Source organism: Clavelina lepadiformis, chromosome 4 (genome assembly GCF_947623445.1).
Source record: "Clavelina lepadiformis chromosome 4, kaClaLepa1.1, whole genome shotgun sequence".
Lineage (NCBI taxonomy): Eukaryota > Metazoa > Chordata > Ascidiacea > Aplousobranchia > Clavelinidae > Clavelina > Clavelina lepadiformis.
The window spans coordinates 18,211,278-18,225,505 of record NC_135243.1 but is presented as its reverse complement, the minus strand read 5'-3'; the positions used below and the strand labels follow the sequence as shown (position 1 = coordinate 18,225,505).

Below are 14,228 nucleotides of genomic sequence, written 5' to 3'. Positions count from 1 at the left end.
TGTTTGCGTTTTTGAATTTCCTATGCAATCGAATTATAATTGAAAAAGCCATTTTCTTTCTTTTGAATTCGCCTACGACCATACCAGGTTGAGTAGACCCGATCTCGTTCGATCTCGGAAGTTAAGCAACCTCTGGCCCGGTTAGTACTTGGATGGGTGACCGCCTGGGAATACCGGGTGTTATAAGCAATTTAGTCATGCTGTATATTTCAATCAAATTTCTAGCAACTGTTTGCGTTTTTGAATTTCTTATGCAATCGAATTATAATTGAAAAGGCCATTTTCTTTCTTTTGAATTCGCCTACGACCATACCAGGTTAAGTAGACCCGATCTCGTTCGATGTCGGAAGTTAGGCAACCTCGGGCCCGTTTAGTACTTGTATGGGTGACCGCCTGGGAATACCGGGTGTTGTAAGCATTTTAGTCATGCTGTATATTTCAATCAAATTTATAGCAACTGTTTGCTGTTGTCAAACCTCCTATGCAATCGAATTATAATTGAAAAAGCCATTTTTTTTCTTTTGAAATCGCCTACTACCATACCAGGCTGAGTAGACCCGATCTCGTTCGATCTCGGAAGTTAAGCAACCTCGGGCCCGGTTAGTACTTGGATGGGTGACCGCCTGGGAATACCGGGTGTTGTAAGCATTTTAGTCATGCTGTATATTTCAATCAAATTTCTAGCAACTGTTTGTGCTTTTGAATTTCCTATGCAATCGAATTATAATTGAAAAAGCCATTTTCTTTCTATTGAATTCGCCTACTACCATACCAGGTTGAGTAGACCCGATCTCGTTCGATCTCGGAAGTTAAGCAACCTCGGGCCCGGTTAGTACTTGGATGGGTGACCGCCTGGGAATACCGGGTATTGTAAGCATTTTAGTCATGCTGTATTTTTCAATCAAATTTCTAGCAACTGTTTGCCTTTGTCAAACTTCCAATGCAATCGAATTATAATTGAAAAAGCCATTTTCTTTCTTTTGAAATCGCCTACGACCATACCAGGTTGAGTAGACCCGATCTCGTTCGATCTCGGAAGTTAAGCAACCTCGGGCCCGGTTAGTACTTGGATGGGTGACCGCCTGGGAATACCGGGTGTTGTAAGCATTTTAGTCATGCTGTATATTTCAATCAAATTTCTAGCAACTGTTTGCGCTTTTGAATTTCCTATGCAATCGAATTATAATTGAAAAGGCCATTTTCTTTCTTTTGAATTCGCCTACGACCATACCAGGTTGAGTAGACCCGATCTCGTTCGATCTCGGAAGTTAGGCAACCTCGGGCCCGGTTAGTACTTGGATGGGTGACCGCCTGGGAATACCGGGTGTTGTAAGCATTTTAGTCATGCTGTATATTTCAATCAAATTTATAGCAACTGTTTGCCTTTGTCAAACCTCCTATGCAATCGAATTATAATTGAAAAAGCCATTTTTTTTCTTTTGAAATCGCCTACTACCATACCAGGCTGAGTAGACCCGATCTCGTTCGATCTCGGAAGTTAAGCAACCTCGGGCCCGGTTAGTACTTGGATGGGTGACCGCCTGGGAATACCGGGTGTTGTAAGCATTTTAGTCATGCTGTATATTTCAATCAAATTTCTAGCAACTGTTTGCGCTTTTGAATTTCCTATGCAATCGAATTATAATTGAAAAAGCCATTTTTTTTCTTTTGAATTCGCCTACGACCATACCAGGTTGAGTAGACCCGATCTCGTTCGATCTCGGAAGTTAGGCAACCGCGGGCCCGGTTAGTACTTGGATGGGTGACCGCCTGGGAATACCGGGTGTTGTAAGCATTTTAGTCATGCTGTATATTTCAATCAAATTTCTGGCAACTGTTTGCTGTTGTCAAACTTCCTATGCAATCGAATTATAATTGAAAAAGCCATTGTCTTTTTTTTGAAATCGCCTACTACCATACCAGGTTGAGTAGACCCGATCTCGTTCGATCTCGGAAGTTAAGCAACCTCGGGCCCGGTTAGTACTTGGATGGGTGACCGCCTGGGAATACCGGGTGTTGTAAGCATTTTAGTCATGCTGTATTTTTCAATCAAATTTCTAGCAACTGTTTGCCTTTGTCAAACTTCCAATGCAATCGAATTATAATTGAAAAAGCCATTTTCTTTCTTTTGAAATCGCCTACGACCATACCAGGTTGAGTAGACCCGATCTCGTTCGATCTCGGAAGTTAAGCAACCTCGGGCCCGGTTAGTACTTGGATGGGTGACCGCCTGGGAATACCGGGTGTTGTAAGCATTTTAGTCATGCTGTATATTTCAATCAAATTTCTAGCAACTGTTTGCGCTTTTGAATTTCCTATGCAATCGAAATATAATTGAAAAGGCCATTTTCTTTCTTTTGAATTCGCCTACGACCATACCAGGTTGAGTAGACCCGATCTCGTTCGATCTCGGAAGTTAGGCAACCTCGGGCCCGGTTAGTACTTGGATGGGTGACCGCCTGGGAATACCGGGTGTTGTAAGCATTTTAGTCATGCTGTATATTTCAATCAAATTTATAGCAACTGTTTGCTGTTGTCAAACCTCCTATGCAATCGAATTATAATTGAAAAGGCCATTTTTTTTCTTTTGAAATCGCCTACTACCATACCAGGTTGAGTAGACCCGATCTCGTTCGATCTCGGAAGTTAAGCAACCTCGGGCCCGGTTAGTACTTGGATGGGTGACCGCCTGGGAATACCGGGTGTTGTTAGGATTTTAGTCATGCTGTATATTTCAATCAAATTTCTAGCAACTGTTTGTGTTTTTGAATTTCCTATGCAATCGAATTATAACTGAAAAGGCCATTTTCTTTCTTTTGAATTCGCCTACGACCATACCAGGTTAAGTAGACCCGATCTCGTTCGATGTCGGAAGTTAGGCAACCTCGGGCCCGGTTAGTACTTTTATTGGTGACCGCCTGGGAATACCGGGTGTTGTAAGCATTTTAGTCATGCTGTATATTTCAATCAAGTTTCTAGCAACTGTTTGCCATTGTCAAACTTCCTATGGAATCGAATTATAATTGAAAAGGCCATTTTCTTTCTTTTGAAATCGCCTACGACCATACCAAGTTGAGTAGACCCGATCTCGTTCGATCTCGGAAGTTAAGCAACCTAGGGCCCGGTTAGTACTTGGATGGGTGACCGCCTGGGAATACCGGGTGTTGTAAGCATTTTAGTCATGCTGTATATTTCAATCAAATTTCTAGCAACTGTTTGCTTTTGTCAAACTTCCAATGCAATCGAATTATAATTGAAAAAGCCATTTTCTTTCTTTTGAAATCGCCTACGACCATACCAGGTTGAGTAGACCCGATCTCGTTCGATCTCGGAAGTTAAGCAACCTCGGGCCCGGTTAGTACTTGGATGGGTGACCGCCTGGGAATACCGGGTGTTGTAAGCATTTTAGTCATGCTGTATATTTCAATCAAATTTATAGCAACTGTTTGAGTTTTGAATTTCCTATGCAATCGAATTATAATTGAAAAGGCCATTTTCTTTCTTTTGAAATCGCCTACGACCATACCAGGTTGAGTAGACCCGATCTCGTTCGATCTCGGAAGTTAAGCAACCTCGGGCCCGGTTAGTACTTGGATGGGTGACCGCCTGGGAATACCGGGTGTTGTAAGCATTTTAGTCATGCTGTATATTTCAATCAAATTTCTAGCAACTGTTTGCCCTTGTCAAACTTCCTATGCAATCGAATTATAATTGAAAAGGCCATTTTCTTTCTTTTGAAATCGCCTACGACCATACCAGGTTGAGTAGACCCGATCTCGTTCGATCTCGGAAGTTAAGCAACCTCGGGCCCGGTTAGTACTTGGATGGGTGACCGCCTGGGAATACCGGGTGTTGTAAGCATTTTAGTCATGCTGTATATTTCAATCAAATTTCTAGCAACTGTTTGCCCTTGTCAAACTTCCTATGCAATCGAATTATAATTGAAAAGGCCATTTTCTTTCTTTTGAAATCGCCTACGACCATACCAGGTTGAGTAGACCCGATCTCGTTCGATCTCGGAAGTTAAGCAACCTAGGGCCCGGTTAGTACTTGGATGGGTGACCGCCTGGGAATACCGGGTGTTGTAAGCACTTTAGTCATGCTGTATATTTCAATCAAATTTCTGGCAACTGTTTGCTGTTGTCAAACTTCCTATGCAATCGAATTATAATTGAAAAAGTCATTGTCTTTCTTTTGAAATCGCATACTACCATACCAGGTTGAGTAGACCCGATCTCGTTCGATCTCGGAAGTTAAGCAACCTCGGGCCCGGTTAGTACTTGGATGGGTGACCGCCTGGGAATACCGGGTGTTGTAAGCATTTTAGTCATGCACTATATTTCAATCAAATTTATAGCAACTGTTTGCGTTTTTGAATTTCCTATGCAATCGAATTATAATTGAAAAGGCCATTTTTTTTTTTTGAAATCGCCTACGACCATTCCAGGTTGAGTAGATCCGATCTCGTTCGATCTCGGAAGTTAAGCAACCTCGGGCCCGGTTAGTACTTGGATGGGTGACCGCCTGGGAATACCGGGTGTTGTAAGCATTTTAGTCATGCTGTATATTTCAATCAATCTTCTAGCAACTGTTTGCCTTTGTCAAACTTCCTATGCAATCGAATTATAATTGAAAACGCCATTTTCTTTCTTTTGAAATCGCCTACGACCATACCAGGTTGAGTGGACCCGATGTCGTTCGATCTCGGAAGTTAAGCAACCTCGGGCCCGGTTAGTACTTGGATGGGTGACCGCCTGGGAATACCGGGTGTTGTAAGCATTTTAGTCATGCTGTATATTTCAATCAAATTTATAGCAACTGTTTGCCGTTGTCAAACTTCCTATGCAATCGAATTTAATTTGAAAAAGCCATTTTTTTTCTTTTGAAATCGCCTACTACCATACCAGGTTGAGTAGACCCGATCTCGTTCGATCTCGGAAGTTAAGCAACCTCGGGCCCGGTTAGTACTTGGATGGGTGACCGCCTGGGAAAACCGGGTGTTATAAGCAATTTAGTCATGCTGTATATTTCAATCAAATTTCTAGCAACTGATTGCGTTTTTGAATTTCTTATGCAATCGAATTATAATTGAAAAGGCCATTTTCTTTCTTTTGAATTCGCCTACGACCATACCAGGTTAAGTAGACCCGATCTCGTTCGATGTCGGAAGTTAGGCAACCTCGGGCCCGGTTAGTACTTGTATGGGTGACCGCCTGGGAATACCGGGTGTTGTAAGCATTTTAGTCATGCTGTATATTTCAATCAAATTTATAGCAACTGTTTGCTGTTGTCAAACTTCCTATGCAATCGAATTATAATTGAAAAAGCCATTGTCTTTCTTTTGAAATCGCCTACTACCATACCAGGTTGAGTAGACCCGATCTCGTTCGATTTCGGAAGTTAAGCAACCTCGTGCCCGGTTAGTACTTGGATGGGTGACCGCCTGGGAATACCGGGTGTTGTAAGCATTTTAGTCATGCACTATATTTCAATCAAATTTCTAGCAACTGTTTGCCCTTGTCAAACTTCCAATGCAATCGAATTATAATTGTAAAAGCCATTTTCTTTCTTTTGAAATCGCCTACGACCATACCAGGTTGAGTAGACCCGATCTCGTTCGATCTCGGAAGTTAAGCAACCTCGGGCCCGGTTAGTACTTGGATGGGTGACCGCCTGGGAATACCGGGTGTTGTAAGCATTTTAGTCATGCTGTATATTTCAATCAAATTTCTAGCAACTCTTTGCGTTTTTGAATTTCCTATGCAATCGAATTATAATTGAAAAAGCCATTTTCTTTCTTTTGAATTCGCCTACGACCATACCAGGTTGAGTAGACCCGATCTCGTTCGATCTCGGAAGTTAGGCAACCTCGGGCCCGGTTAGTACTTGTATGGGTGAACGCCTGGGTATACCGGGTGTTGTAAGCATTTTAGTCATGCTGTATATTTCAATCAAATTTCTAGCAACTGTTTGCTTTTGTCAAACTTCCTATGGAATCGAATTAAAATTGAAAAGGCCATTTTCTTTCTTTTGAAATCGCTTACGACCATACCAGGTTGAGTAGACCCGATCTCGTTCGATCTCGGAAGTTAAGCAACCTCGGGCCCGGTTAGTACTTGTATGGGTGACCGCCTGGGAATACCGGGTGTTGTAAGCATTTTAGTCATGCTGTATATTTCAATCAAATTTCTAGCAACTGTTTCCTTTTTGAATTTCCTATGCAATCGAATTATAATTGAAAAAGCCATTTTCTTTCTTTTGAAATCGCTTACGACCATACCAGGTTGAGTAGACCCGATCTCGTTCGATCTCGGAAGTAAACAACCTAGGGCCCGGTTAGTACTTGGATGGGTGACCGCCTGGGAATACCGGGTGTTGTAAGCATTTTAGTCATGCACTATATTTCAATCAAATTTATAGCAACTGTTTGCGTTTTTGAATTTCCTATGCAATCGAATTATAATTGAAAAGGCCATTTTCTTTCTTTTGAAATCGCCTACGACCATTCCAGGTTGAGTAGACCCGATCTCGTTCGATCTCGGAAGTTAAGCAATCTCTGGCCCGGTTAGTACTTGGATGGGTGACCGCCTGGGAATACCGGGTGTTGTAAGCATTTTAGTCATGCTGTATATTTCAATCAAATTTCTAGCAACTGTTTGCCTTTGTCAAACTTCCTATGCAATCGAATTATAATTGAAAAGGCCATTTTCTTTCTTTTGAAATCGCCTACGACCATACCAGGTTGAGTGGACCCGATCTCGTTCGATCTCGGAAGTTAAGCAACCTCGGGCCCGGTTAGTACTTGGATGGGTGACCGCCTGGGAATACCGGGTGTTGTAAGCATTTTAGTCATGCTGTATATTTCAATCAAATTTCTAGCAACTGTTTGCCTTTATCAAACTTCCTATGCAATCGAATTAATATAATTTAAAAAGCCATTTTCTTTCTTTTGAAATCGCTTACGACCATACCAGGTTGAGTAGACCCGATCTCGTTCGATCTCGGAAGTTAAGCAACCTAGGGCCCGGTTAGTACTTGGATGGGTGACCGCCTGGGAATACCGGGTGTTGTAAGCATTTTAGTCATGCTGTATATTTCAATCAAATTTCTGGCAACTGTTTGCTGTTGTCAAACTTCCTATGCAATCGAATTATAATTGAAAAAGCCATTTTCTTTCTTTTGAAATCGCCTACTACCATACCAGGTTGAGTAGACCCGATCTCGTTCGATCTCGGAAGTTAAGCAACCTCGGGCCCGGTTAGTACTTGGATGGGTGACCGCCTGGGAATACCGGGTGTTGTAAGCATTTTAGTCATGCTGTATATTTCAATCAAATTTCTAGCAACTGTTTGCCTTTGTCAAACTTCCAATGCAATCGAATTATAATTGAAAAAGCCATTTTCTTTCTTTTGAAATCGCCTACGACCATACCAGGTTGAGTAGACCCGATCTCGTTCGATCTCGGAAGTTAAGCAACCTCGGGCCCGGTTAGTACTTGGATGGGTGACCGCCTGGGAATACCGGGTGTTGTAAGCATTTTAGTCATGCTGTATATTTCAATCAAATTTCTAGCAACTGTTTGCGCTTTTGAATTTCCTATGCAATCGAATTATAATTGAAAAAGCCATTTTCTTTCTATTGAATTCGCCTACGACCATACCAGGTTGAGTAGACACGATCTCGTTCGATCTCGGAAGTTAGGCAACCTCGGGCCCGGTTAGTACTTGGATGGGTGACCGCCTGGGAATACCGGGTGTTGTAAGCATTTTAGTCATGCTGTATATTTCAATCAAATTTCTAGCAACTGTTTCCTTTTTGAATTTCCTATGCAATCGAATTATAATTGAAAAAGCCATTTTCTTTCTTTTGAAATCGCTTACGACCATACCAGGTTGAGTAGACCCGATCTCGTTCGATCTCGGAAGTAAACAACCTAGGGCCCGGTTAGTACTTGGATGGGTGACCGCCTGGGAATACCGGGTGTTGTTAGGATTTTAGTCATGCTGTATATTTCAATCAAATTTCTAGCAACTTTTTGTGTTTTTGAATTTCCTATGCAATCGAATTATAACTGAAAAGGCCATTTTCTTTCTTTTGAATTCGCCTACGACCATACCAGGTTAAGTAGACCCGATCTCGTTCGATGTCGGAAGTTAAGCAACCTAGGGCCCGGTTAGTACTTGGATGGGTGACCGCCTGGGAATACCGGGTGTTGTAAGCATTTTAGTCATGCTGTATATTTCAATCAAATTTCTAGCAACTGTTTGCCATTGTCAAACTTCCTATGGAATCGAATTATAATTGAAAAGGCCATTTTCTTTCTTTTGAAATCGCCTACGACCATACCAAGTTGAGTAGACCCGATCTCGTTCGATCTCGGAAGTTAAGCAACCTAGGGCCCGGTTAGTACTTGGATGGGTGACCGCCTGGGAATACCGGGTGTTGTAAGCATTTTAGTCATGCTGTATATTTCAATCAAATTTCTAGCAACTGTTTGCTTTTGTCAAACTTCCAATGCAATCGAATTATAATTGAAAAAGCCATTTTCTTTCTTTTGAAATCGCCTACGACCATACCAGGTTGAGTAGACCCGATCTCGTTCGATCTCGGAAGTTAAGCAACCTCGGGCCCGGTTAGTACTTGGATGGGTGACCGCCTGGGAATACCGGGTGTTGTAAGCATTTTAGTCATGCTGTATATTTCAATCAAATTTCTAGCAACTGTTTGCGCTTTTGAATTTCCTATGCAATCGAATTATAATTGAAAAAGCCATTTTCTTTCTATTGAATTCGCCTACGACCATACCAGGTTGAGTAGACACGATCTCGTTCGATCTCGGAAGTTAGGCAACCTCGGGCCCGGTTAGTACTTGGATGGGTGACCGCCTGGGAATACCGGGTGTTGTAAGCATTTTAGTCATGCTGTATATTTCAATCAAATTTCTAGCAACTGTTTCCTTTTTGAATTTCCTATGCAATCGAATTATAATTGAAAAAGCCATTTTCTTTCTTTTGAAATCGCTTACGACCATACCAGGTTGAGTAGACCCGATCTCGTTCGATCTCGGAAGTAAACAACCTAGGGCCCGGTTAGTACTTGGATGGGTGACCGCCTGGGAATACCGGGTGTTGTTAGGATTTTAGTCATGCTGTATATTTCAATCAAATTTCTAGCAACTTTTTGTGTTTTTGAATTTCCTATGCAATCGAATTATAACTGAAAAGGCCATTTTCTTTCTTTTGAATTCGCCTACGACCATACCAGGTTAAGTAGACCCGATCTCGTTCGATGTCGAAAGTTAAGCAACCTAGGGCCCGGTTAGTACTTGGATGGGTGACCGCCTGGGAATACCGGGTGTTGTAAGCATTTTAGTCATGCTGTATATTTCAATCAAATTTCTAGCAACTGTTTGCCATTGTCAAACTTCCTATGGAATCGAATTATAATTGAAAAGGCCATTTTCTTTCTTTTGAAATCGCCTACGACCATACCAAGTTGAGTAGACCCGATCTCGTTCGATCTCGGAAGTTAAGCAACCTAGGGCCCGGTTAGTACTTGGATGGGTGACCGCCTGGGAATACCGGGTGTTGTAAGCATTTTAGTCATGCTGTATATTTCAATCAAATTTCTAGCAACTGTTTGCTTTTGTCAAACTTCCAATGCAATCGAATTATAATTGAAAAAGCCATTTTCTTTCTTTTGAAATCGCCTACGACCATACCAGGTTGAGTAGACCCGATCTCGTTCGATCTCGGAAGTTAAGCAACCTCGGGCCCGGTTAGTACTTGGATGGGTGACCGCCTGGGAATACCGGGTGTTGTAAGCATTTTAGTCATGCTGTATATTTCAATCAAATTTATAGCAACTGTTTGCCTTTGTCAAACTTCCTATGCAATCGAATTATAATTGAAAAAGCTATTTTCTTTCTTTTGAAATCGCCTACGACCATACCAGGTTGAGTAGACCCGATCTCGTTCGATCTCGGAAGTTAAGCAACCTCGGGCCCGGTTAGTACTTGGATGGGGGACCGCCTGGGAATACCGGGTGTTGTAAGCATTTTAGTCATGCTGTATATTTCAATCAAATTTATAGCAACTGTTTGAGTTTTGAATTTCCTATGCAATCGAATTATAATTGAAAAGGCCATTTTCTTTCTTTTGAAATCGCCTACGACCATACCAGGTGGAGTAGACCCGATCTCGTTCGATCTCGGAAGTTAAGCAACCTCGGGCCCGGTTAGTACTTGGATGGGTGACCGCCTGGGAATACCGGGTGTTGTAAGCATTTTAGTCATGCTGTATATTTCAATCAAATTTCTAGCAACTGTTTGCCCTTGTCAAACTTCCTATGCAATCGAATTATAATTGAAAAGGCCATTTTCTTTCTTTTGAAATCGCCTACGACCATACCAGGTTGAGTAGACCCGATCTCGTTCGATCTCGGAAGTTAAGCAACCTAGGGCCCGGTTAGTACTTGGATGGGTGACCGCCTGGGAATACCGGGTGTTGTAAGCACTTTAGTCATGCTGTATATTTCAATCAAATTTCTGGCAATTGTTTGCTGTTGTCAAACTTCCTATGCAATCGAATTATAATTGAAAAAGTCATTGTCTTTCTTTTGAAATCGCCTACTACCTTACCAGGTTGAGTAGACCCGATCTCGTTCGATCTCGGAAGTTAAGCAACCTCGGGCCCGGTTAGTACTTGGATGGGTGACCGCCTGGGAATACCGGGTGTTGTAAGCATTTTAGTCATGCTGTATATTTCAATCAAATTTCTGGCAACTGTTTGCTGTTGTCAAACTTCCTATGCAATCGAATTATAATTGAAAAAGCCATTTTCTTTCTTTTGAAATCGCCTACTACCATACCAGGTTGAGTAGACCCGATCTCGTTCGATCTCGGAAGTTAAGCAACCTCGGGCCCGGTTAGTACTTGGATGGGTGACCGCCTGGGAATACCGGGTGTTGTAAGCATTTTAGTCATGCTGTATATTTCAATCAAATTTCTAGCAACTGTTTGCCTTTGTCAAACTTCCAATGCAATCGAATTATAATTGAAAAAGCCATTTTCTTTCTTTTGAAATCGCCTACGACCATACCAGGTTGAGTAGACCCGATCTCGTTCGATCTCGGAAGTTAAGCAACCTCGGGCCCGGTTAGTACTTGGATGGGTGACCGCCTGGGAATACCGGGTGTTGTAAGCATTTTAGTCATGCTGTATATTTCAATCAAATTTCTAGCAACTGTTTGCGCTTTTGAATTTCCTATGCAATCGAATTATAATTGAAAAAGCCATTTTCTTTCTATTGAATTCGCCTACGACCATACCAGGTTGAGTAGACACGATCTCGTTCGATCTCGGAAGTTAGGCAACCTCGGGCCCGGTTAGTACTTGGATGGGTGACCGCCTGGGAATACCGGGTGTTGTAAGCATTTTAGTCATGCTGTATATTTCAATCAAAATTCTAGCAACTGTTTGCGCTTTTGAATTTCCTATGCAATCGAATTATAATTGAAAAAGCCATTTTCTTTCTTTTGAATTCGCCTACGACCATACCAGGTTGAGTAGACCCGATCTCGTTCGATCTCGGAAGTTAGGCAACCTCGGGCCCAGTTAGTACTTGGATGGGTGACCGCCTGGGAATACCGGGTGTTGTAAGCATTTTAGTCATGCTGTATATTTCAATCAAATTTCTGGCAACTGTTTGCTGTTGTCAAACTTCCTATGCAATCGAATTATAATTGAAAAGGCCATTTTCTTTCTTTTGAAATCGCCTACTACCATACCAGGTTGAGTAGACCCGATCTCGTTCGATCTCGGAAGTTAAGCAACCTCGGGCCCGGTTAGTACTTGGATGGGTGACCGCCTGGGAATACCGGGTGTTGTAAGCATTTTAGTCATGCTGTATATTTCAATCAAATTTCTAGCAACTGTTTGCCTTTGTCAAACTTCCAATGCAATCGAATTATAATTGAAAAAGCCATTTTCTTTCTTTTGAAATCGCCTACGACCATACCAGGTTGAGTAGACCCGATCTCGTTCGATCTCGGAAGTTAAGCAACCTCGGGCCCGGTTAGTACTTGGATGGGTGACCGCCTGGGAATACCGGGTGTTGTAAGCATTTTAGTCATGCTGTATATTTCAATCAAATTTATAGCAACTGTTTGCCTTTGTCAAACTTCCTATGCAATCGAATTATAATTGAAAAAGCTATTTTCTTTCTTTTGAAATCGCCTACGACCATACCAGGTTGAGTAGACCCGATCTCGTTCGATCTCGGAAGTTAAGCAACCTCGGGCCCGGTTAGTACTTGGATGGGGGACCGCCTGGGAATACCGGGTGTTGTAAGCATTTTAGTCATGCTGTATATTTCAATCAAATTTATAGCAACTGTTTGAGTTTTGAATTTCCTATGCAATCGAATTATAATTGAAAAGGCCATTTTCTTTCTTTTGAAATCGCCTACGACCATACCAGGTTGAGTAGACCCGATCTCGTTCGATCTCGGAAGTTAAGCAACCTAGGGCCCGGTTAGTACTTGTATGGGTGACCGCCTGGGAATACCGGGTGTTGTAAGCACTTTAGTCATGCTGTATATTTCAATCAAATTTCTGGCAACTGTTTGCTGTTGTCAAACTTCCTATGCAATCGAATTATAATTGAAAAAGTCATTGTCTTTCTTTTGAAATCGCCTACTACCATACCAGGTTGAGTAGACCCGATCTCGTTCGATCTCGGAAGTTAAGCAACCTCGGGCCCGGTTAGTACTTGGATGGGTGACCGCCTGGGAATACCGGGTGTTGTAAGCATTTTAGTCATGCACTATATTTCAATCAAATTTATAGCAACTGTTTGCGTTTTTGAATTTCCTATGCAATCGAATTATAATTGAAAAGGCCATTTTTTTTTTTTGAAATCGCCTACGACCATTCCAGGTTGAGTAGATCCGATCTCGTTCGATCTCGGAAGTTAAGCAACCTCGGGCCCGGTTAGTACTTGGATGGGTGACCGCCTGGGAATACCGGGTGTTGTAAGCATTTTAGTCATGCTGTATATTTCAATCAAATTTCTAGCAACTGTTTGCCTTTGTCAAACTTCCTATGCAATCGAATTATAATTGAAAACGCCATTTTCTTTCTTTTGAAATCGCCTACGACCATACCAGGTTGAGTAGACACGATCTCGTTCGATCTCGGAAGTTAGGCAACCTCGGGCCCGGTTAGTACTTGGATGGGTGACCGCCTGGGAATACCGGGTGTTGTAAGCATTTTAGTCATGCTGTATATTTCAATCAAATTTCTAGCAACTGTTTGCGTTTTTGAATTTCTTATGCAATCGAATTATAATTGAAAAAGCCATTTTCTTTCTTTTGAATTCGCCTACGACCATACCAGGTTGAGTAGACCCGATCTCGTTCGATCTCGGAAGTTAGGCAACCTCGGGCCCAGTTAGTACTTGGATGGGTGACCGCCTGGGAATACCGGGTGTTGTAAGCATTTTAGTCATGCTGTATATTTCAATCAAATTTCTAGCAACTGTTTGCTGTTGTCAAACTTCCTATGCAATCGAATTATAATTGAAAAAGCCATTGTCTTTCTTTTGAAATCGCCTACTACCATACCAGGTTGAGTAGACCCGATCTCGTTCGATCTCGGAAGTTAAGCAACCTCGGGCCCGGTTAGTACTTGGATGGGTGACCGCCTGGGAATACCGGGTGTTGTAAGCATTTTAGTCATGCTGTATTTTTCAATCAAATTTCTAGCAACTGTTTGCCTTTGTCAAACTTCCAATGCAATCGAATTATAATTGAAAAAGCCATTTTCTTTCTTTTGAAATCGCCTACAACCATACCAGGTTGAGTAGACCCGATCTCGTTCGATCTCGGAAGTTAAGCAACCTCGGGCCCGGTTAGTACTTGGATGGGTGACCGCCTGGGAATACCGGGTGTTGTAAGCATTTTAGTCATGCTGTATATTTCAATCAAATTTCTAGCAACTGTTTGCGCTTTTGAATTTCCTATGCAATCGAATTATAATTGAAAAGGCCATTTTCTTTCTTTTGAATTCGCCTACGACCATACCAGGTTGAGTAGGCCCGATCTCGTTCGATCTCGGAAGTTAGGCAACCTCGGGCCCGGTTAGTACTTGGATGGGTGACCGCCTGGGAATACCGGGTGTTGTAAGCATTTTAGTCATGCTGTATATTTCAATCAAATTTATAGCAACTG

The 14,228-nt window shown here is 42.1% G+C and overlaps 54 non-coding genes and 8 pseudogenes across 54 annotated transcripts; all 62 read left to right on the top strand.

Annotated features, from left to right (window-relative positions):
• The first annotated feature begins 70 nt into the window (after window positions 1-70).
• On the top strand, window positions 71-189 carry LOC143455228 (5S ribosomal RNA). Its single transcript, XR_013116814.1, has one exon. It is a non-coding gene; the product is annotated as a 5S ribosomal RNA (ribosomal RNA).
• Window positions 190-299: 110 nt separating this feature from the next.
• LOC143456733 (5S ribosomal RNA) lies at window positions 300-418 on the top strand (annotated as a pseudogene).
• A 111-nt stretch (window positions 419-529) lies between these two features.
• On the top strand, window positions 530-648 carry LOC143454741 (5S ribosomal RNA). The gene has a single exon (XR_013116351.1). It is a non-coding gene; the product is annotated as a 5S ribosomal RNA (ribosomal RNA).
• Window positions 649-758: 110 nt separating this feature from the next.
• On the top strand, window positions 759-877 carry LOC143454568 (5S ribosomal RNA). Its single transcript, XR_013116184.1, has one exon. It is a non-coding gene; the product is annotated as a 5S ribosomal RNA (ribosomal RNA).
• A 111-nt stretch (window positions 878-988) lies between these two features.
• On the top strand, window positions 989-1,107 carry LOC143455194 (5S ribosomal RNA). Its single transcript, XR_013116783.1, has one exon. It is a non-coding gene; the product is annotated as a 5S ribosomal RNA (ribosomal RNA).
• Window positions 1,108-1,217: 110 nt separating this feature from the next.
• Window positions 1,218-1,336, top strand: LOC143454331 (5S ribosomal RNA). Its single transcript, XR_013115960.1, has one exon. It is a non-coding gene; the product is annotated as a 5S ribosomal RNA (ribosomal RNA).
• A 111-nt stretch (window positions 1,337-1,447) lies between these two features.
• LOC143454739 (5S ribosomal RNA) lies at window positions 1,448-1,566 on the top strand. Its single transcript, XR_013116349.1, has one exon. It is a non-coding gene; the product is annotated as a 5S ribosomal RNA (ribosomal RNA).
• A 110-nt stretch (window positions 1,567-1,676) lies between these two features.
• LOC143454863 (5S ribosomal RNA) lies at window positions 1,677-1,795 on the top strand. The gene has a single exon (XR_013116468.1). It is a non-coding gene; the product is annotated as a 5S ribosomal RNA (ribosomal RNA).
• A 111-nt stretch (window positions 1,796-1,906) lies between these two features.
• On the top strand, window positions 1,907-2,025 carry LOC143453901 (5S ribosomal RNA). The gene has a single exon (XR_013115550.1). It is a non-coding gene; the product is annotated as a 5S ribosomal RNA (ribosomal RNA).
• Window positions 2,026-2,136: 111 nt separating this feature from the next.
• Window positions 2,137-2,255, top strand: LOC143455183 (5S ribosomal RNA). Its single transcript, XR_013116772.1, has one exon. It is a non-coding gene; the product is annotated as a 5S ribosomal RNA (ribosomal RNA).
• A 110-nt stretch (window positions 2,256-2,365) lies between these two features.
• Window positions 2,366-2,484, top strand: LOC143454330 (5S ribosomal RNA). The gene has a single exon (XR_013115959.1). It is a non-coding gene; the product is annotated as a 5S ribosomal RNA (ribosomal RNA).
• A 112-nt stretch (window positions 2,485-2,596) lies between these two features.
• On the top strand, window positions 2,597-2,714 carry LOC143455367 (5S ribosomal RNA). Its single transcript, XR_013116947.1, has one exon. It is a non-coding gene; the product is annotated as a 5S ribosomal RNA (ribosomal RNA).
• A 110-nt stretch (window positions 2,715-2,824) lies between these two features.
• Window positions 2,825-2,943, top strand: LOC143457065 (5S ribosomal RNA; annotated as a pseudogene).
• Window positions 2,944-3,054: 111 nt separating this feature from the next.
• On the top strand, window positions 3,055-3,173 carry LOC143454080 (5S ribosomal RNA). The gene has a single exon (XR_013115721.1). It is a non-coding gene; the product is annotated as a 5S ribosomal RNA (ribosomal RNA).
• A 111-nt stretch (window positions 3,174-3,284) lies between these two features.
• On the top strand, window positions 3,285-3,403 carry LOC143455171 (5S ribosomal RNA). The gene has a single exon (XR_013116761.1). It is a non-coding gene; the product is annotated as a 5S ribosomal RNA (ribosomal RNA).
• A 109-nt stretch (window positions 3,404-3,512) lies between these two features.
• On the top strand, window positions 3,513-3,631 carry LOC143455159 (5S ribosomal RNA). The gene has a single exon (XR_013116750.1). It is a non-coding gene; the product is annotated as a 5S ribosomal RNA (ribosomal RNA).
• Window positions 3,632-3,742: 111 nt separating this feature from the next.
• Window positions 3,743-3,861, top strand: LOC143455148 (5S ribosomal RNA). Its single transcript, XR_013116739.1, has one exon. It is a non-coding gene; the product is annotated as a 5S ribosomal RNA (ribosomal RNA).
• Window positions 3,862-3,972: 111 nt separating this feature from the next.
• LOC143453709 (5S ribosomal RNA) lies at window positions 3,973-4,091 on the top strand. Its single transcript, XR_013115365.1, has one exon. It is a non-coding gene; the product is annotated as a 5S ribosomal RNA (ribosomal RNA).
• A 111-nt stretch (window positions 4,092-4,202) lies between these two features.
• Window positions 4,203-4,321, top strand: LOC143453820 (5S ribosomal RNA). Its single transcript, XR_013115471.1, has one exon. It is a non-coding gene; the product is annotated as a 5S ribosomal RNA (ribosomal RNA).
• A 109-nt stretch (window positions 4,322-4,430) lies between these two features.
• Window positions 4,431-4,549, top strand: LOC143454528 (5S ribosomal RNA). The gene has a single exon (XR_013116146.1). It is a non-coding gene; the product is annotated as a 5S ribosomal RNA (ribosomal RNA).
• A 111-nt stretch (window positions 4,550-4,660) lies between these two features.
• LOC143454789 (5S ribosomal RNA) lies at window positions 4,661-4,779 on the top strand. Its single transcript, XR_013116397.1, has one exon. It is a non-coding gene; the product is annotated as a 5S ribosomal RNA (ribosomal RNA).
• A 111-nt stretch (window positions 4,780-4,890) lies between these two features.
• Window positions 4,891-5,009, top strand: LOC143454873 (5S ribosomal RNA). The gene has a single exon (XR_013116477.1). It is a non-coding gene; the product is annotated as a 5S ribosomal RNA (ribosomal RNA).
• A 110-nt stretch (window positions 5,010-5,119) lies between these two features.
• LOC143456440 (5S ribosomal RNA) lies at window positions 5,120-5,238 on the top strand (annotated as a pseudogene).
• Window positions 5,239-5,349: 111 nt separating this feature from the next.
• Window positions 5,350-5,468, top strand: LOC143455792 (5S ribosomal RNA; annotated as a pseudogene).
• A 111-nt stretch (window positions 5,469-5,579) lies between these two features.
• Window positions 5,580-5,698, top strand: LOC143455135 (5S ribosomal RNA). Its single transcript, XR_013116727.1, has one exon. It is a non-coding gene; the product is annotated as a 5S ribosomal RNA (ribosomal RNA).
• Window positions 5,699-5,808: 110 nt separating this feature from the next.
• On the top strand, window positions 5,809-5,927 carry LOC143456600 (5S ribosomal RNA; annotated as a pseudogene).
• Window positions 5,928-6,038: 111 nt separating this feature from the next.
• LOC143453851 (5S ribosomal RNA) lies at window positions 6,039-6,157 on the top strand. The gene has a single exon (XR_013115501.1). It is a non-coding gene; the product is annotated as a 5S ribosomal RNA (ribosomal RNA).
• A 109-nt stretch (window positions 6,158-6,266) lies between these two features.
• LOC143454173 (5S ribosomal RNA) lies at window positions 6,267-6,384 on the top strand. The gene has a single exon (XR_013115809.1). It is a non-coding gene; the product is annotated as a 5S ribosomal RNA (ribosomal RNA).
• Window positions 6,385-6,494: 110 nt separating this feature from the next.
• LOC143455346 (5S ribosomal RNA) lies at window positions 6,495-6,613 on the top strand. Its single transcript, XR_013116927.1, has one exon. It is a non-coding gene; the product is annotated as a 5S ribosomal RNA (ribosomal RNA).
• A 111-nt stretch (window positions 6,614-6,724) lies between these two features.
• Window positions 6,725-6,843, top strand: LOC143453933 (5S ribosomal RNA). Its single transcript, XR_013115581.1, has one exon. It is a non-coding gene; the product is annotated as a 5S ribosomal RNA (ribosomal RNA).
• A 114-nt stretch (window positions 6,844-6,957) lies between these two features.
• Window positions 6,958-7,076, top strand: LOC143454326 (5S ribosomal RNA). The gene has a single exon (XR_013115955.1). It is a non-coding gene; the product is annotated as a 5S ribosomal RNA (ribosomal RNA).
• Window positions 7,077-7,187: 111 nt separating this feature from the next.
• Window positions 7,188-7,306, top strand: LOC143453900 (5S ribosomal RNA). The gene has a single exon (XR_013115549.1). It is a non-coding gene; the product is annotated as a 5S ribosomal RNA (ribosomal RNA).
• A 111-nt stretch (window positions 7,307-7,417) lies between these two features.
• On the top strand, window positions 7,418-7,536 carry LOC143455124 (5S ribosomal RNA). Its single transcript, XR_013116716.1, has one exon. It is a non-coding gene; the product is annotated as a 5S ribosomal RNA (ribosomal RNA).
• A 110-nt stretch (window positions 7,537-7,646) lies between these two features.
• On the top strand, window positions 7,647-7,765 carry LOC143455238 (5S ribosomal RNA). Its single transcript, XR_013116824.1, has one exon. It is a non-coding gene; the product is annotated as a 5S ribosomal RNA (ribosomal RNA).
• A 109-nt stretch (window positions 7,766-7,874) lies between these two features.
• On the top strand, window positions 7,875-7,992 carry LOC143455607 (5S ribosomal RNA; annotated as a pseudogene).
• A 110-nt stretch (window positions 7,993-8,102) lies between these two features.
• LOC143455036 (5S ribosomal RNA) lies at window positions 8,103-8,221 on the top strand. The gene has a single exon (XR_013116634.1). It is a non-coding gene; the product is annotated as a 5S ribosomal RNA (ribosomal RNA).
• Window positions 8,222-8,332: 111 nt separating this feature from the next.
• On the top strand, window positions 8,333-8,451 carry LOC143454079 (5S ribosomal RNA). Its single transcript, XR_013115720.1, has one exon. It is a non-coding gene; the product is annotated as a 5S ribosomal RNA (ribosomal RNA).
• A 111-nt stretch (window positions 8,452-8,562) lies between these two features.
• On the top strand, window positions 8,563-8,681 carry LOC143455112 (5S ribosomal RNA). Its single transcript, XR_013116705.1, has one exon. It is a non-coding gene; the product is annotated as a 5S ribosomal RNA (ribosomal RNA).
• A 110-nt stretch (window positions 8,682-8,791) lies between these two features.
• LOC143455237 (5S ribosomal RNA) lies at window positions 8,792-8,910 on the top strand. Its single transcript, XR_013116823.1, has one exon. It is a non-coding gene; the product is annotated as a 5S ribosomal RNA (ribosomal RNA).
• Window positions 8,911-9,019: 109 nt separating this feature from the next.
• Window positions 9,020-9,137, top strand: LOC143455605 (5S ribosomal RNA; annotated as a pseudogene).
• A 110-nt stretch (window positions 9,138-9,247) lies between these two features.
• Window positions 9,248-9,366, top strand: LOC143455588 (5S ribosomal RNA; annotated as a pseudogene).
• Window positions 9,367-9,477: 111 nt separating this feature from the next.
• On the top strand, window positions 9,478-9,596 carry LOC143454078 (5S ribosomal RNA). The gene has a single exon (XR_013115719.1). It is a non-coding gene; the product is annotated as a 5S ribosomal RNA (ribosomal RNA).
• A 111-nt stretch (window positions 9,597-9,707) lies between these two features.
• Window positions 9,708-9,826, top strand: LOC143455101 (5S ribosomal RNA). Its single transcript, XR_013116694.1, has one exon. It is a non-coding gene; the product is annotated as a 5S ribosomal RNA (ribosomal RNA).
• Window positions 9,827-9,937: 111 nt separating this feature from the next.
• On the top strand, window positions 9,938-10,056 carry LOC143457876 (5S ribosomal RNA). Its single transcript, XR_013117549.1, has one exon. It is a non-coding gene; the product is annotated as a 5S ribosomal RNA (ribosomal RNA).
• A 109-nt stretch (window positions 10,057-10,165) lies between these two features.
• On the top strand, window positions 10,166-10,284 carry LOC143454037 (5S ribosomal RNA). The gene has a single exon (XR_013115681.1). It is a non-coding gene; the product is annotated as a 5S ribosomal RNA (ribosomal RNA).
• Window positions 10,285-10,395: 111 nt separating this feature from the next.
• On the top strand, window positions 10,396-10,514 carry LOC143453697 (5S ribosomal RNA). Its single transcript, XR_013115354.1, has one exon. It is a non-coding gene; the product is annotated as a 5S ribosomal RNA (ribosomal RNA).
• Window positions 10,515-10,625: 111 nt separating this feature from the next.
• Window positions 10,626-10,744, top strand: LOC143454603 (5S ribosomal RNA). The gene has a single exon (XR_013116217.1). It is a non-coding gene; the product is annotated as a 5S ribosomal RNA (ribosomal RNA).
• A 111-nt stretch (window positions 10,745-10,855) lies between these two features.
• On the top strand, window positions 10,856-10,974 carry LOC143453899 (5S ribosomal RNA). The gene has a single exon (XR_013115548.1). It is a non-coding gene; the product is annotated as a 5S ribosomal RNA (ribosomal RNA).
• Window positions 10,975-11,085: 111 nt separating this feature from the next.
• On the top strand, window positions 11,086-11,204 carry LOC143455088 (5S ribosomal RNA). Its single transcript, XR_013116683.1, has one exon. It is a non-coding gene; the product is annotated as a 5S ribosomal RNA (ribosomal RNA).
• A 110-nt stretch (window positions 11,205-11,314) lies between these two features.
• On the top strand, window positions 11,315-11,433 carry LOC143455236 (5S ribosomal RNA). The gene has a single exon (XR_013116822.1). It is a non-coding gene; the product is annotated as a 5S ribosomal RNA (ribosomal RNA).
• Window positions 11,434-11,543: 110 nt separating this feature from the next.
• LOC143455188 (5S ribosomal RNA) lies at window positions 11,544-11,662 on the top strand. Its single transcript, XR_013116777.1, has one exon. It is a non-coding gene; the product is annotated as a 5S ribosomal RNA (ribosomal RNA).
• Window positions 11,663-11,773: 111 nt separating this feature from the next.
• Window positions 11,774-11,892, top strand: LOC143453897 (5S ribosomal RNA). Its single transcript, XR_013115546.1, has one exon. It is a non-coding gene; the product is annotated as a 5S ribosomal RNA (ribosomal RNA).
• A 111-nt stretch (window positions 11,893-12,003) lies between these two features.
• Window positions 12,004-12,122, top strand: LOC143455076 (5S ribosomal RNA). The gene has a single exon (XR_013116672.1). It is a non-coding gene; the product is annotated as a 5S ribosomal RNA (ribosomal RNA).
• A 111-nt stretch (window positions 12,123-12,233) lies between these two features.
• On the top strand, window positions 12,234-12,352 carry LOC143457865 (5S ribosomal RNA). The gene has a single exon (XR_013117538.1). It is a non-coding gene; the product is annotated as a 5S ribosomal RNA (ribosomal RNA).
• Window positions 12,353-12,461: 109 nt separating this feature from the next.
• LOC143453617 (5S ribosomal RNA) lies at window positions 12,462-12,580 on the top strand. Its single transcript, XR_013115278.1, has one exon. It is a non-coding gene; the product is annotated as a 5S ribosomal RNA (ribosomal RNA).
• A 111-nt stretch (window positions 12,581-12,691) lies between these two features.
• Window positions 12,692-12,810, top strand: LOC143453895 (5S ribosomal RNA). Its single transcript, XR_013115545.1, has one exon. It is a non-coding gene; the product is annotated as a 5S ribosomal RNA (ribosomal RNA).
• Window positions 12,811-12,919: 109 nt separating this feature from the next.
• Window positions 12,920-13,038, top strand: LOC143454527 (5S ribosomal RNA). Its single transcript, XR_013116145.1, has one exon. It is a non-coding gene; the product is annotated as a 5S ribosomal RNA (ribosomal RNA).
• Window positions 13,039-13,149: 111 nt separating this feature from the next.
• On the top strand, window positions 13,150-13,268 carry LOC143455235 (5S ribosomal RNA). Its single transcript, XR_013116821.1, has one exon. It is a non-coding gene; the product is annotated as a 5S ribosomal RNA (ribosomal RNA).
• A 110-nt stretch (window positions 13,269-13,378) lies between these two features.
• Window positions 13,379-13,497, top strand: LOC143455187 (5S ribosomal RNA). Its single transcript, XR_013116776.1, has one exon. It is a non-coding gene; the product is annotated as a 5S ribosomal RNA (ribosomal RNA).
• A 111-nt stretch (window positions 13,498-13,608) lies between these two features.
• On the top strand, window positions 13,609-13,727 carry LOC143453894 (5S ribosomal RNA). The gene has a single exon (XR_013115544.1). It is a non-coding gene; the product is annotated as a 5S ribosomal RNA (ribosomal RNA).
• A 111-nt stretch (window positions 13,728-13,838) lies between these two features.
• LOC143456959 (5S ribosomal RNA) lies at window positions 13,839-13,957 on the top strand. Its single transcript, XR_013117103.1, has one exon. It is a non-coding gene; the product is annotated as a 5S ribosomal RNA (ribosomal RNA).
• A 110-nt stretch (window positions 13,958-14,067) lies between these two features.
• On the top strand, window positions 14,068-14,186 carry LOC143454736 (5S ribosomal RNA). The gene has a single exon (XR_013116346.1). It is a non-coding gene; the product is annotated as a 5S ribosomal RNA (ribosomal RNA).
• Window positions 14,187-14,228: the final 42 nt, after the last annotated feature.